The following is a 15637-nucleotide window of genomic DNA, read 5'->3' on the forward strand; positions in this document are numbered from 1 at the left end:
GGGGTGAATTTAATTCAGATGATCATTATATCTACTACTGTGGGCAGGAATCCCCTAGAAGAAATGGAGTAGCCATTATCATGGTCAAAAAGAGTCCAAAATTCAGTACTTGGATGCAATCTCAAAAATGACAATGATCTCTGTTCATTTTCAAAGCAAACCATTCAATATCATGGTAATCCAAGCCTATGTCCCAATTAGTAACACTTCTTCAGGGTTACTGAAGTTGAATGTTTCTATGAAGACCTACAAGACCTTTTAGAACTAACCCAAAAAAGGTGTCCTCATTATAGGGGACTGGAATGCAAAAGGTAGGAAGTAAAGAAAACACTGGGAGTAACAAGAAAATTTTGCGTTGGAGTACAGAATGAAGCAGGGCAAAGGCTAATAGTTTTGCCAAGAGAATGCACTGGACTGGACTAGCAAACATCCTCCAACAACACAAGAGAAGACTGCACATGGACATCACCAGATGGTCAACACCAAAATCTGATTATATTCTTTGCAGTCAAAGATGGAGAAGCTTGATACAGTCAACAAAAACAAGACCCAGGAGCTGACTGTGGCTCAGATCATGAACTCCTTATTGCCAAATTCAGACTTAAACTGGAGAAAGTAGGGAAAACCACTAGATCATTATGGTATGACCTCAATCAAATCCCTTATGATTGATTATATAGTGGAAGTGAGAAATAGTTTTAAGGGACTAGGTTTGATAGAGAAGAGAGCCTGATGGACAGGGATGGAGGTTCATGACATTGTACAGGAGACAGGAATCAGGACCATCCCTATGGAAAAGAAATGCAAAAAGGCAAAATGGTTGTCTGAGAAGGCCTTATAAATAGCTGTGAAAAGAAGAGAACTGAAAAGCAAAGGAGAAAAGGAGAGATATTCCCATTTGTATAGTTCCAAAAAATAGCCAAGAGAGGAAAGAAAGCCTTCCTCAGTGATCAATACAAAGAAATAGAGGAAAACAACTGAATGGGAAAGACTAGAGGTCTCTTCAAGAAAGCTAGAGATACCAAGGGAACATTTCATGCAAAGATGGGTTTGATAAAGGGCAGAAATGGCATGGACCCTGAAGTAGAAGATATGAAGAGGTGGCAAGAATATACAGAACTGTATAAAAAAGATCTTCACAACCCAGATAATTACAATGGTGTGATCACTCAACTAAGAGCCAAACATCCTAGAATGTGAAGTCAGGCTTTAGAAAAAGCATCACTATAAGCAAATGCTACTGGATGTGATGAATTCCAGTTGAGGATTTTCCAGGCAGGAATTTCCACATCCTGAAAGATGATGCTGTGAAAGTGCTGCACTCTCAATATACCAGCAAATTTGGAAAACTCAGCCGTTGCCACAGAATTGGGAAAGGTCAGTTTTCATTCCAATCCATAAGAAAGACAAGCCAAAAGAATGCTCAAACTACCACACAATTGCACTCATCTCACATGCTACTAAAGTAATGCTGAAAATTCTGTAAGCCTGGTTTCAGCACTAGGTGAACCATGAACTTCCAGATGTTCAAGCTGGTTTTAGAAATGGCAGAGGAACCAGAGATCAAATTGCCAACATCTGCTGGACCATCAGAAAAGCGAGAGTTCCAGAAAAACGTCTATTTCTGCTTTATTGACTACACCAAAGCCTTTGTGTGGATCACAAAAAATTTTGGAAAATTGTGTAAGAGATTGGAATACTAGACCACCTGACTTGCTTCTTCAGAAATTTGCATACAGGTCAGGAAGCAATAGTTAGAACTGGACATGAAACAACAGACTGGTTCTAAATAGGAAACTGGACTGCAAGGAGATCCAAGGAGTCCACCCTAAATGAAATCAGTCTTGGATGTCCTTTGGAAGGAATGGTATTTAAGCTGAAATGCCAATATTTTGGCCACCTGATGTGAAGAACTGACTCATGGGAAAAAGACACTGATGCTGCAAAAAATTGAAGGTAGGAGGAGAAGGGGGTGACGGAGGATGATACGGTTGGATGATGGCATCACCGACTCACTGCAGAAGAGTTTTGGCGAACTCCAGGAGTTGGTGATGGACAGGGAGGCCTCACATGCTGCAATCCATGGGGTCACAATGAGCCGGACACGACTGAGTGATTGAACCTAACTGTGAATCCCTCTTTCTTTCTCTGATTGTTTTTGCCTTCAGAAGCAGATCCCAAATATATTGTTGTGACATATGTCAAAGTGTGTTTGGCCTTTGTTCTCTTCTAGGAAGTTTATGGTTTCTAGTCTTATATTTAGGTCTTTAACCCATTTTGATTTCATTTTCGTTGAGGCAGTGTTCTATCTCACTCTTACATATAGCTGTCCAATTTTCCCATCCCCAATTATTGAACAGAGACTGTCTTTTCTCCACTGCATATTCTTCCCTCCTTTTCCATAGCCTTAAGAAAGGAAAAGTTAACCCTAGTGGCAGGAGTGTATTTCTGTGCTCTGTATTCTGTAGAATTGTTCCCAGTTCCCAGCTAAACTTTCAAGCCTTAATCACCATATCTCTGTGATAAATGAAATTCTGTTAAGTAACATTTGTACAAGTAATACCAGATATGCACAACAAACTCCTTTTTAAAAATATATGATGTGTTTATTTTGCCCCTGCCGGGTCGTCACTGCTGTGCACACATAGCTTTCTCTAGCCACAAAGAGCAGGGCTACCGTCTAGTCACTGTGTGTGAACTTCTTATTGTGGCAGCTTCTCTGTTGCAGAGCACAGACTCTCCACTCCTGGGCTTCAGCAGCTGTGATGCTCCTGCTTAGTTGCCCCTTGTATGTGGAATCTTCGTCCCCTACTTTGATCAGAGAAACCTCCTATACTCCTTTTGGATACACATTCAAACCTACGAATACAGTAATCATTTTCTTAAAGTTTTGAACATGTGTATATCTTACCCTAGATATATGACTATACCAACATATGTTTCCATACTGGTGGGTAACATTATGTGTAACAAGAAAACATAAGATAAAGTTTGACTCAATCCTTTTGTACCCACATCTGGATTGTCATGATATGCATAATTAATCATTTTCTGTTTTCTAAAAAAACTTGAATAACTACAATTTTATTTAAGACATGTATGTGCATAATATTTGACCCTGATGGAATAGTAGGATCTGTAGGTATACTTGTGAACAAATGATAAAGGCTTGTGAGATTGATGGCAACAGTAAAACTGGTAAATTAAATTTTCACTAAAGTTTAAAGATCAAAGAAGCATTTTTCATATTATCTAGATCACTAACATCCTAAAAAATATCTTTAAAAAGTATTAGTAGGCATGACTTGTGACTATTAACCTAGGAGTCATTTCAAAGTTTCCCGAGAATCAAGTGGCTTTTTATTCTATCTACACTCTTCTCCACTAGATGGTTGACTCTTCCCGTGGGTCACAAGATCTTCAGATTCTGTGTAATCATCGTTTCTCGGCACTCTCCTAAACAGCAGACCAATATCCAGAATGAGGCATCTGAGCTCATAATAGTCATCCTTCAAGGACGAGGCCTTATGCAGAAGCCAATCCTATTTTTTTTTTTTTTTTTTAAGAAATAGCAAAGATAGGGCTGTCTTCTGGAATGCAGATTTACTACATTCATGCATTTTTTTCCATGTCTTCTTAGAACAAAGAGGAGACTGTTGTTCAGTCACTGAGTTGGGTCGAATTCTTTCTGACCCCCATGGACTGTAACTGGCCAGGCATCTCTGTCCACATAATTTTCTGGGCAAGAATACTGGAGTGGGTTGCCATTTCCAACTCCAGGGGATCTTCCCAACCCAAGGATTGCACTTACATTTCCTGCTTGGCAGTCAGATTCTTTTCTGTTGAGCCACCTGGGAAACCTGCTTTTAAAATATTTATGCAGGCTTAAAGTGTAGCTGGAAAACTTATTTCAGTAACTCATGCTCTTGCTATTTATTTTATAATGTATTCATTAGCATTACATACAAATAAATATTTCAAGGGATAAATTTTGAGCTCATTAGAATTACTTGCCACAAAAAAGTGGAACCATGAATTACATGTTGATTTTCAGGCATCATAGAGTTACATTCTGAACAGTGTCTTTCCCATGGATATTCTGTTCAATGCCATCATTGACTTGCTTTTTGCCAAGTATAGAAGATTTATTTTATTTTTAACTTAATATCTTTTAAGAATTTTATACATCTCTGTAAACTTCTTTTCTTGTATGTATGTTTTTTATTTCTGATTATCCTGTGAGGAAATAAAGAAATTATGTAATTAATTTGCACCAGGGATAGGCTTTTGCATTTCCATAATTATCTTTTGCTTAGGTGTAAATTGAGTATTTATCACAGGGACATTGCAGTTTATGTGATATAGGATGAGATCTATATTACCACATGTCACTTAACTCAAATATGACCAGAAGAAACTCTAGAAAAGGATAAGTTTAAATGATATAGCTATTTTTGTTAGTTATCAATTTATCTCATAAAGATAATACTCAATTTTTGTCAGTTCAGCTTTCCACATATCATGATTTTATTAGATAAAACTATCATGTATTTAATTAAACATTCTAAAAGACTTGAACATCAAAGATAGAAGGAAATCCTAAGTTGCAAAAATCTATTAAATTATATTAAAAATACTTTTTAGTAACAGCATTGTTGTCAGTTATTTGTTTATATTTTTGTTTTCATTCTTCTAATAAATTTATTAGAGCACAAATCTTTATAATGATTGGTCAGGCTGGCAGAACAGTTTGTTACATAGTAGACAGTCATTAAATATTTGTGGATAGATGAGCAAATAAATGAAGATACTTGATTATACTTTAAAATGTAAGTTTAAGCCATACTGCCTACGCTCCTTCAAGGGTCATATCAATGAAAAAAACTTTGTAGGCCTTGCTTCCAATGGAGATTATATAGCTTGTGGAAGCGAGAACAACTTTCTTTACCCTGTACTATAAAGGACTTTCTAAGACTTTGCTAACTTTTAAGTTCGACAGAGTCAAAAGTGTTCTGGACAAAGACCGAAAAGAAGATGACACAAATGAATTTGTTAGTGCTGTGTGCTGGAGGGCACTTCCAGATGGGGAGTCCAATGTGCTGATTGCTGCTAACAGTCAGGGTACAAGTAAGGTGCTAGAGTTGGTATGAAGGGTTTCCTCAAGTTAAATGGTACTAGACCCTGCTGAAATACATCTGCAGCCGACAATGAGAGAAGACAGATCCTGCAATGTCTCTCCCCAAAGTCACCATGGGTTTTGGATTTGTTTTGAGTATTTTTTTCTTTCCCTATTTTTCCTCCTTTTGACCTTCTGGACATTGGGAATACCCAGTGAGCTCTCCACCATCAATGTAACTCTACAGACTTTGCTGCTGTTGGTGGTATGCTTATCTAATTTTTGTGATAGGGACACAAATTCTTTTGAATAAAAATAAATAACAAAAAAATAATAAAAGTTTATTGAGCCACAAAAAAAAAATCAATTTTATAAATGAATAGATTAATGATTAGGTTAATAATACAAAATCATTATTTTGTAGATTGTGAACATTTTACTGCATGCCATCTATCTAAGGATTAACCTCAATGTGTGCTAATATGTTACTCTAATACATTCATTTGAAATAACAAAGCAAATACATGTAGTAAACTGTAATTTATGAATCTAGGAAAAACAGGTCTTTTATTTGCCTACTTCTTTTGCTAAGATCTATCTGCAGTTTTTTTTTAATTGGAGAATGAAAAATGTTGATTCATTAAGTAACTATAATGTCTATTGATCTCTCTTGAGATTCAATAAAACATAACATAATTAAACATTTTTTCAAAATGATTTCATTACACTAAAAAAAAAAAGGCAGGAAAGTGTTCTCAATCCTTAACAATTTATTCATCCATTATCTCTCAGGATAATCATTGCTTATGGTAGTTATCCTTTCAGCAATAATTGCACTGTATACTGTTTACATTTAAGCTGAAAAAAATGCACCAAAGATTATTGTTAATGAGACACATTGGGCATTCACTTTGCAGAGTTAGGTCTGTCTCAAAAGATGGCAACATTAGCACAACAAAATTATGGATTAAAAAGATGAAATAAAAATTCTTTCCAGAATGCTGGACAGTTACCTTTAATGTTACATCTTCTTTCACAATTTAATGGTTAAAAGTTTACAATTTATTTGCCTGAATTTTTTCCAAAAGATTTACTATTGCAAATAAGCTTTTCCTCCATCTTCCTTTATGTTAATAATAATGCATGGAGAGCTGAAGAAATTGCATTTGGAGGTTCAGATATACAGTTAATTAGGACCTAAAACTGAATTGATATCTTTTGATTAAAATTAATGAACAAGAAGTTCATTACTTTAAAATTATGTAAAGGAAAATAATGCTCAACATTGCAACTCTGGGTAATAATTCATGGGAGGGTGCTGTTAGTAGAGGAAGATATCCAAAAATAATAAACTACAGATTTGTAAGATATATAAAGAAAAGACTCATGTAAAAGGGTAAAGTGAAAGCTATGGGTTTTAATAAAATAGTCTGTGTGAGTTGTTAACTATAGAATCAACATTTGATTGGAAAATTAGTTGTATTTCCTCATCACTGCAGAAAATATTTAGATCATAATTTTTAAACAATAAATTTTTATTATATAAGGCCCATAGGGAAATATATCTCTCAATCAAAACTTTTATGTTTATGATAAAAACATAACTAAAAGATTTTAAATAAATAGCATAAATAAACAGTGACATCATGTTTGCTAGAATGACTCAATATTTGAAAGATATAAGTTTTACAGAATTGGTCTGTAAGGGAAATTCCCTCCAAAACTAAAAAAAAGACACACACAACAATGTTCTAGGAGGGACAAGTCTTTTTTAAAGTTTTGGTGAAATAGCTCAGAAAAAAAGATCAAGCCTTTCCTGCAAAATTATCTAGCAATGTCTGCCATTACATAAAGCAAAGCTTACCATAGACTGATGATCAGAAAACAAGGTCCAGAAATGGATTCACAAATAAATGAAGATTTGATACATCATAGGGCTCCAAAATTACTGCAGATGGTGATTGCAGTCATGAAATTAAAAGACACTTACTACTTGGAAGGAAAGTTATGACCAACCTAGACAGCATATTAAAAAGCAGAGACATTACTTTGCCAACAAAGGTCCATCTACTCAAGGCTATGGTTTTTCCAGTGGTCATGTATATGGATGTGAGAGTTGGACTGTGAAGAAAGCTGAGTGCCAATGAATTGATGCTTTTGAACTGTAGTGTTGGAGAAGACTCTTGAGAGTCGCTTGGACTGCAAGGAGATCTAACTAGTCCATCCTAAAAGACATCAGTCCTGGGTGTTCATTGGAAGGACTGGTCCTGAAGCTGAAACTCCAATACTTTGTTCACCTCAAGCGAAGAGCTGACTCATTGGAAAAGACCCTAATGCTGTGAGGGGTTGGGGACAGGAGGAGAAGAGGATGACAGAGGATGAGATGGCTGATGACATCACTGACTCGATGGACATGGGTTTTTGTAAACTTGGGGAGTTAGTGATGGACAGGGAGGCCTGGCATGCTGTGATTCATGGAATCGCAAAGAGTCGGACACGACTGAGTCACTGAACTGAACTGAGGGTGTCACTAACAATAAATGGAGAACACATGCTTTAAAAAACAAATCAGTAGGTAAAACATGCTATCTGAATTCACAAAAGAGAAAATTCTAACATAACACAATGGAAAAAAAAATAGTTCCAGATATGTTAAAGATTTAAGTATCCGAGAGGTGGTACAGTGGTAAAAATTTGCCTGCTAATTCAGGACATGCAGGAGATGCAAGTTTGATCCCTGTGTCAGGAAGATTCCCTGGGTTAGGAAATGGCAACCTATTCTAGTATTCTTGCTTGAAGAATTCCATGGACAGAGAAGCCTAGTAGGCTATGTTCCTGGGTTTGCAAAGAGTGAGACATGGCTACACACACACACACGCACCTCCATAATGATGGCAAAATATGTTAAATGTCTGACTAGAGCAGGTATCATCAAGGATGTAGAAGCTAAGGTCAGATATGCTGCTCTTGAGGACATAGATCTGAAACATAAATTAGGAAAATTCTTGTTACACTTTAAAGCTGATCATAAGCACATCCTGTATCCAATCAATGTCATATCTAGGGATGGACCTAGACAAACCCCTCTAGGAGTGCACTGAGTGACCTGTAGCGTAATATTCACATCAGCACTGGTCATGATGGAAGGAAAGCTACAACTAGTTAAACATATTAAAGGAAAATAATACTATCCAATTTTGAAATTGAGAGTACAGTACATGAGCTTTTCATGTGTAACAGCTTTTCATGATAACATTTTCATGGGAAAATGTTAGAAACTAATATTGAAGAAAATCACAAGCAAAGTAGAAGCCACAGTATATGACATCACGTTATAATGTGATTCAAGCAGATTTATTAAACACGTAGTTTTAGGATATGGATGAATTTATTTTTAAAATTGAAAGCTATGGACTAACAAAAAACAGAAGAGTATTTTATTCATATTTAACTGAGGTACATTTGATTTACAATATTGTATTAGTTTCAACTGTACAACATAGTGATTCAGGTTTTATTGCATTCTATGCCATTTGAGTTATTATAAAATATTGAATATATTCCCTATGCTGTACAATATATCCCTGTAGGTTATTTAGTTTGTATTAGTCTGTATTTTTTAAAAGATTTTTTGATGTGGACCATTTTTTAAAAGTCTATTGAAACTGTTAGAATGTTGCCTCTGCTTTCTGTTTTGGTGTTTTCACTATGAGGCATATGGAACCTTAGCTCCCTCCCCAGGGATTGAACTGGCACCTCCTGCATGGGAAGGTGAAATCTTAGCCAATGGACCGCCAGCAAAGCCCCTCATTTGCACCTGTTAATTCTCTGCCTCTTGCCCTCTTCCTGTCTCCTTCTCTTGTTCCATCGACAACCACTAATTTGTTCTCTATCGGTCCATTTCTTTCTGTGTTCTTATATTTTTTATGTGTTTTAGGGTTTTTTTATTTTATTTATTTATTTATTTTTTCCTTTATTTTTATTAGTTGGAGGCTAATTACTTTACAATATTGTAGTGGTTTTTGCCATACATTGACATGAATCAGCCATGGATTTACATGTGTTCCCCGTCCTGAACCCCCCTCCCACCTCCCTCCCCATTCCATCCCTCTGGGTCATCCCAGTGCACCAGCCCTCAGCACTTGTCTCATGCATCCAACCTGGACTGGTGATCTGTTTCACACTTGATAATATACATGTTTCAATGCTGTTCTCTCAGATCATCACACCCTCACCTTCTCCCATAGAGTCCAAAAGTCTGTTCCATACATCTGTGTTTCTTTTTCTGTCTTGCATATAGGGTTATCGTTACCATCTTTCTAAGTTCCATATATATGCATTAGTATACTGTGTTGGTCTTTATCTTTCTGGCTTACTTCACTCTGTATAATGGGCTCCAGTTTCATCCATCTCATTAGAACTGATTCAAATATATTCTTTTTAATGGCTGAGTAATATTCCATTAGATTCCACATGTAAGTGGTAACATACAGTATTTCCCTTTTTCTATCTGACTTATTTCACTGAATATAATACCCTGCAGGTCCATCCATGTTATTTCAGATGGCAAAATTTCATTCTTTTCTAGAGCTAGCTAATATTCAACTCTGTATGCACTCCATAGCTTCTTTATCCATTTATCTGTTGATGGACACTTAAGTGGCTTCCATATCTTGGCTACAGTACATGATGTTGATATGAACACTGTCTTTGAATCAATGTTTTTGTTTCCTTCAGAAATATACCCAGGAATGAAATTTCTGGGCCATGTTGTACTTTCAGTTTTCTGAGAAATCTTTCTACAGCTTTCAACAGTGGCTGCAGCAATTTACATTTGCACCAACAGTGTACAAGGGTTCCCTTTTCTCCACATCCTTGTCAATTAGCTATTTGTGGTCTTTTTGATGATAGCCATTTTGACAGGTCTGAGATAATATCTTATGGTGGTTGTAATTTTCAAGAAAGTATAACAGTGGTGATCACAGAGAACTTCTGATTTCAGCAATACTCATTTCTTTGTTGTTGTTTGTTTTTTTATTTAAGTCAGGAAGTAACTTTACATGTATTCACTTATTGTTTCCTAATTTGCATATTTATTTTATTTCTTAGAATAACAATTTTATATTTTATGTAATATAAATGCAAGAAAGTTTAAAATCTTAAAGAAAGAAAAATGCTTGAGAAACTTTTTCAAATTTTGGGCTTGTGTCAGAGGTGCCAAAGACCACTATCAGATTCTGTGATTTAGTAGAAAGAAGGTATCACAAAACTCTAAAAACCATTATGATAATGGTTTACTACAGCTACAGATACAGATTGAAAGTGGCAATAGAAAAAAATGTGTATAAACTGTGTCATGGAGAACCAGCCACGAGCTTCCACTGACCTCTCCTGGGCCAGTCACACAGAGAACTTAATTCTCCCAGCAATGTTGTCTGATGGCTCTTAGGAATTATTGTCAACCAGAAAAGCTTAGCCAAGTATTAGTGGCCAGGGTTTTATTAAGGCTCATTTCATAGGCATGGGGAATCCCCCAAACTATCCTTAGCTACTTCATCTAGAAATTCACCACCCAGGTGTAAAAACAGTTTATGTCACAGCCTCGTTCAAAGTCCCAGGCATATAATCAGGCATTAGCTGTGAACCATGTCAGCATAAACTGATGTGGACCCCAGGATAGAAAACTGCTCTGAAACAACAACAACAACAACAAAAACTGCTCTTATCAGACAGGATATTTCAAGGTTTTACATGTAATCTCCCAGGAGCCAGTCAACAGCTAGACTTGAAGACCTCTGAAATACATGGAGTCTGAGCAGCCCAGGATGGCTGAGTTGGTCTTCTACTACATGGTACTAATACAAAAAACGTGGTGACGGTGATTCATCAGTGACTGGAATTGACTTTCTAGTTTTGCCAATACAGAAAATGACTGAATCTTCCAAATAGGAGCTAGCTATTCTTTATGACTTTGATCATAAAGTCCCTCTGTTTATAACCACAAACCCAAGTATGGTACTCTTAAAGTGCAGCTCATAGTCAGCCTCTGCCGTTGCTGTTTAGTTCCTAAGTTATGTCTGGCTCTTTGAGGCCTCTTGGACTGTAGCCTGTCAGGCTCCTCTGTCCATGGGATCCTCCAGGCAAGAATACTGCAGTGGGTTGCTGTATCCTTCTCCAGGGGATCTTTGTGATCCACATATCGAACTCATGTCTCCTGTGTCCCCTGCTTGGCAGGTGGACTCTACCACTGAGCATCTGGGTAAACCTTTATGTAGCTTGTTTTAATGTGTACAAATGTACTTCCTCAACTTCTCTACCCCACAAATTAAAAAGAAACCTCCAACTAATAAAAATAAATGGAAAAAAAATTACAAAAAAAGAGAAACCTCCCAAATAATTTTCCTTTTTAGCAAGGCTATCAAATAACTTTCTGTATTTTGTCTCTAAATGTGTATATGTAAGTCTTTAGGAAAAAAAAAAAAACTAACAAATTTCTTCTCACCATGTCACAAAGTATACATAGATCCACAATGTTGAAAATAGACTATAAAATGAACAACTGGAAATGTCAGGATCTAGATACCTTGTTTCCAAGTCTAGTCACATGGAACATGCTGGGATATCCTCTGGAAGAGAAAGCATGCTTTTCCAAACTTTGTTCCCTCCTACATAAAAGATAGAAGATATTAATAAACTGCTTTCAGTTTTGGAAGCTGCATCTTCTATATAAACGAGGGCATTTATAGATTGCTTTGGGTAGAATAGCCATTTTGACAATATTGATTCTTCCAATCCATGAACACGGTATGTTTCTCCATCTGTTTGTGTCCTCTTTGATTTCTTTCATCAGTGTTTTATAGTTTTCCATGTATAGGTCTTTTGTTTCTTTATGTAGATATACTCCTAAGTATTTTATTCTTTTTGTTGCAATGGTGAATGGTATTGTTTCCTTAATTTCTCTTTCTGTTTTTTTCATTGTTCTTATATAGGAATGCAAGGGATTTCTGTGTGTTAATTTTATATCCTGCAACTTTACTATATTCATTGATTAGTTCTAGTAATTTTCTGGTAGAGTCTTTAGGGTTTTCTATGTAGAGGATCATGTCATCTGCAAACAGTGAGAGTTTCACTTCTTCTTTTCCTATCTGGATTCCTTTTACTTCTTTTTCTGCTCTGATTGCTGTGGCCAAAACTTCCAACACTATGTTGAATAGTAGTGGTGAGAGTGGGCACCCTTGTCTTGTTCCTGATTTCAGGGGAAATGGTTTCAATTTTTCACCATTGAGGGTGATGCTTGCTGTGGGTTTGTTGTATATAGCTTTTATTATGTTGAGGTATGTTCCTTCTATTCCTGCTTTTTGGAGAGTTTTAATCATAAATGAGTGTTGAATTTTATCAAAGGCTTTCTCTGCATCTATTGAGATAATCATATGATTTTTATCTTTCAATTTGTTAATGTGGTGTATTACATTGATTGATTTGCGGATATTAAAGAATCCTTGCATTCCTGGGATAAAGCCCACTTGGTCATGGTGTATGATCTTTTTAATATGTTCTTGGATTCTGTTTGCTAGAATTTTGTTAAGGATTTTTGCATCTATGTTCATCAGTGATATTGGCCTGTAGTTTTCTTTTTTTGTGGCATCTTTGTCTGGTTTTGGAATTAGGGTGATGGTGGCCTCATAGAATGAGTTTGGAAGCTTACCTTCATCTGCAATTTTCTGGAAGAGTTTGAGTAAGATAGGTGTTAGCTCTTCTCTAAATTTTTGGTAGAATTCAGCTGTGAAGCCATCTGGTCCTGGGCTTTTGTTTGCTGGAAGATTTTTGATTACAGTTTCGATTTCCTTGCTTGTGATGGGTCTGTTAAGATCTTCTATTTCTTCCTGGTTCAGTTTTGGAAAGTTATACTTTTCTAAGAATTTGTCCATTTCATCCAAGTTGTCCATTTTATTGGCATAGAGCTGCTGGTAGTAGTCTTTTATGATCCTTTGTATTTCAGTGTTGTCTGTTGTGATCTCTCCATTTTCATTTCTAATTTTGTTAATTTGGTTCTTCTCTCTTTGTTTCTTAATGAGTCTTGCTAATGGTTTGTCAATTTTGTTTATTTTTTAAAAAAACCAGCTTTTAGCTTTGTTGATTTTTGCTATGGTCTCTTTAGTTTCTATTGCATTTATTTCTGCCTTAATTTTTAAGATTTCTTTCCTTCTACTATCCCTGGGGTTCTTCATTTCTTCCTTCTCTAATTGCTTTAGGTGGAGAGTTAGGTTATTTATTTGGCTTTTTTCTTGTTTCTTGATGTAAGCCTGTAATGCTATGAACCTTCCCCTTAGCACTGCTTTTACAGTGTCCCATAGGTTTTGGGTTGTTGTGTTTTCATTTTCATTCATTTCTATACATATTTTGATTTCTTTTTTGATTTCTTCTATGATTTGTTGGTTATTCAGAAGCGTGTTATTTAGCCTCCATATGTTTGAATTTTTAACAATTTTTTTTTCCTGTAATTGAGATCTAATCTTACTGCACTGTGGTCAGAAAAGATGACTGGAATGATTTCAATTTTTTTAAATTTTCCAAGACCAGATTTATGGCCCAGGATGTGATCTATTCTGGAGAAGCTTCCGTGTGCACTTGAGAAAAAGGTGAAGTTGATTGTTTTGGGGTGAAATGTCCTATAGATATCAATTAGGTCTAGCTGGTCCATTGTGTCATTTAAGGTTTGTGTTTCCTTGTTAATTTTCTGTTTAGTTGATCTATCCATAGCTGTGAGTGGGGTATTAAAGTCTCCCACTATTATTGTGTTACTATTAATTTCCTCTTTCATACTCGTTAGTGTTTGCCGTACATATTGCGGTGCTCCTATGTTGGGTGCATATATATTTATAATTGTTATATCCTCTCCTTGGATTGATCCTTTGATCATTATGTAGTGTCCTTCTTTGTCTCTTTTCACATCCTTTATTTGAAAGTCTATTTTATCTGATATGAGTATTGTGACTCCTGCTTTCTTTTGTTCTCCGTTTGCGTGAAATATTTTTTTCCAGCCCTTCACTTTTAGTCTGTATGTGTCTCTTGTTTTGAGGTGGGTCTCTTGTAGACAGCATATATAGGGGTCTTGTTTTTGTATCCATTCAGCCAGTCTTTGTCTTTTGGTTGGGGCATTCAACCCATTTACATTTAAGGTAATTATTGATAGGTGTGGTCCCGTTGCCATTTACTTTGTTGTTTTGGGTTCACGTTTACACAACCTTTCTGCATTTCCTGTCTAGAGAAGATCCTTTAGCATTTGTTGAAGAGCTGGTTTGGTGGTGCTGAATTCTCTCAGCTTTTGCTTGTCTGTAAAGCTTTTGAATTCTCCTTCATATCTGAATGAGATCCTTGCTGGGTACAGTAATCTAGGTTGTAGGTTATTCTCTTTCATTACTTTCAGTACGTCCGGCCATTCCCTTCTGGCCTGGAGGGTTTCTATTGATAGATCAGCTGTTATCCTTATGGGAATCCCTTTGTGTGTTATTTGTTGTTTCTCCCTTGCTGCTTTTAATATTTGTTCTTTGTGTTTGATCTTTGTTAATTTGATTAATGAGAGGGTAACAGGCAGGAAGGCCAGGGGTCTCCAAATGGAGGAAAGAGGCTGTAAGTGCCAGACATTTTTATCTCTCTTAAGCGGCGGGAAGAAACAAACCAGTGATCTGTTTTTCCTTCTCTATACAAATTTAAAAGGAGGTTTCTCTTAACATTCTGTGTTGCCATGACACCTGGTCTCACCTAAAGCTAACTACTCTCAAACCTTGAGTTAACCAATCCATTCCTTTTTCGTATGGAAATGTTGTCTTAAGCTATGTTAATGAACCCCAGACTCTATCTTCAAGTTGGTTCCGCCAAACGGCCTAACTTACTTACTCAGGTATTGTTCCCCTAATCTATGTAAACGGAACTATTTGTTGGTATTCTGCCCTTCTACAAGATTCAAGTCAATCGTTTTATGGCCTGGGATGAATTATCTGCTGCCATTCTAAATTTTATGACATTCCTTTCATTTCATTAACAGACTGTGAGTGACTATATAACATACAGCTAAAGACTAGGAGGGGGGTACTCTTTTGCCCCCTTCTGATGCCTATGTCAGAAGCTTTCCCTATCTCCTTTATACTTTAATAAAACTTTATTACACAAAAGCTCTGAGTGATTCAGCCTCGTCTCTGGCCCCGGATTGAATTCGTCTCCTCCAGAGGCCAAGAAACCCGCGTCTTATCGTTCAGCAACAACCTTTCATTAATATGTGTCCTGGGGTGTTTCGCCTTGGGTTTATCCTGTTCGGGACTCTCTGGGTTTCTTGGACTTGGGTGGCTATTTCCTTCCCAATTTTAGAGAAGTTTTCAGCTATTATCTCCTCGAGTATTTTCTCATGGCCTTTCTTTTTGTCTTCTTCTTCTGGGACTCCTATGATTCAAATGTTGGGGCATTTCACATTGTCCCAGAGGTCCTGAGGTTGTCCTCATTTCTTTTGATTCTTTTTTCTTTTTT

This window comes from Cervus canadensis, chromosome 3 (genome assembly GCF_019320065.1).
Source record: "Cervus canadensis isolate Bull #8, Minnesota chromosome 3, ASM1932006v1, whole genome shotgun sequence".
NCBI lineage: Eukaryota > Metazoa > Chordata > Mammalia > Artiodactyla > Cervidae > Cervus > Cervus canadensis.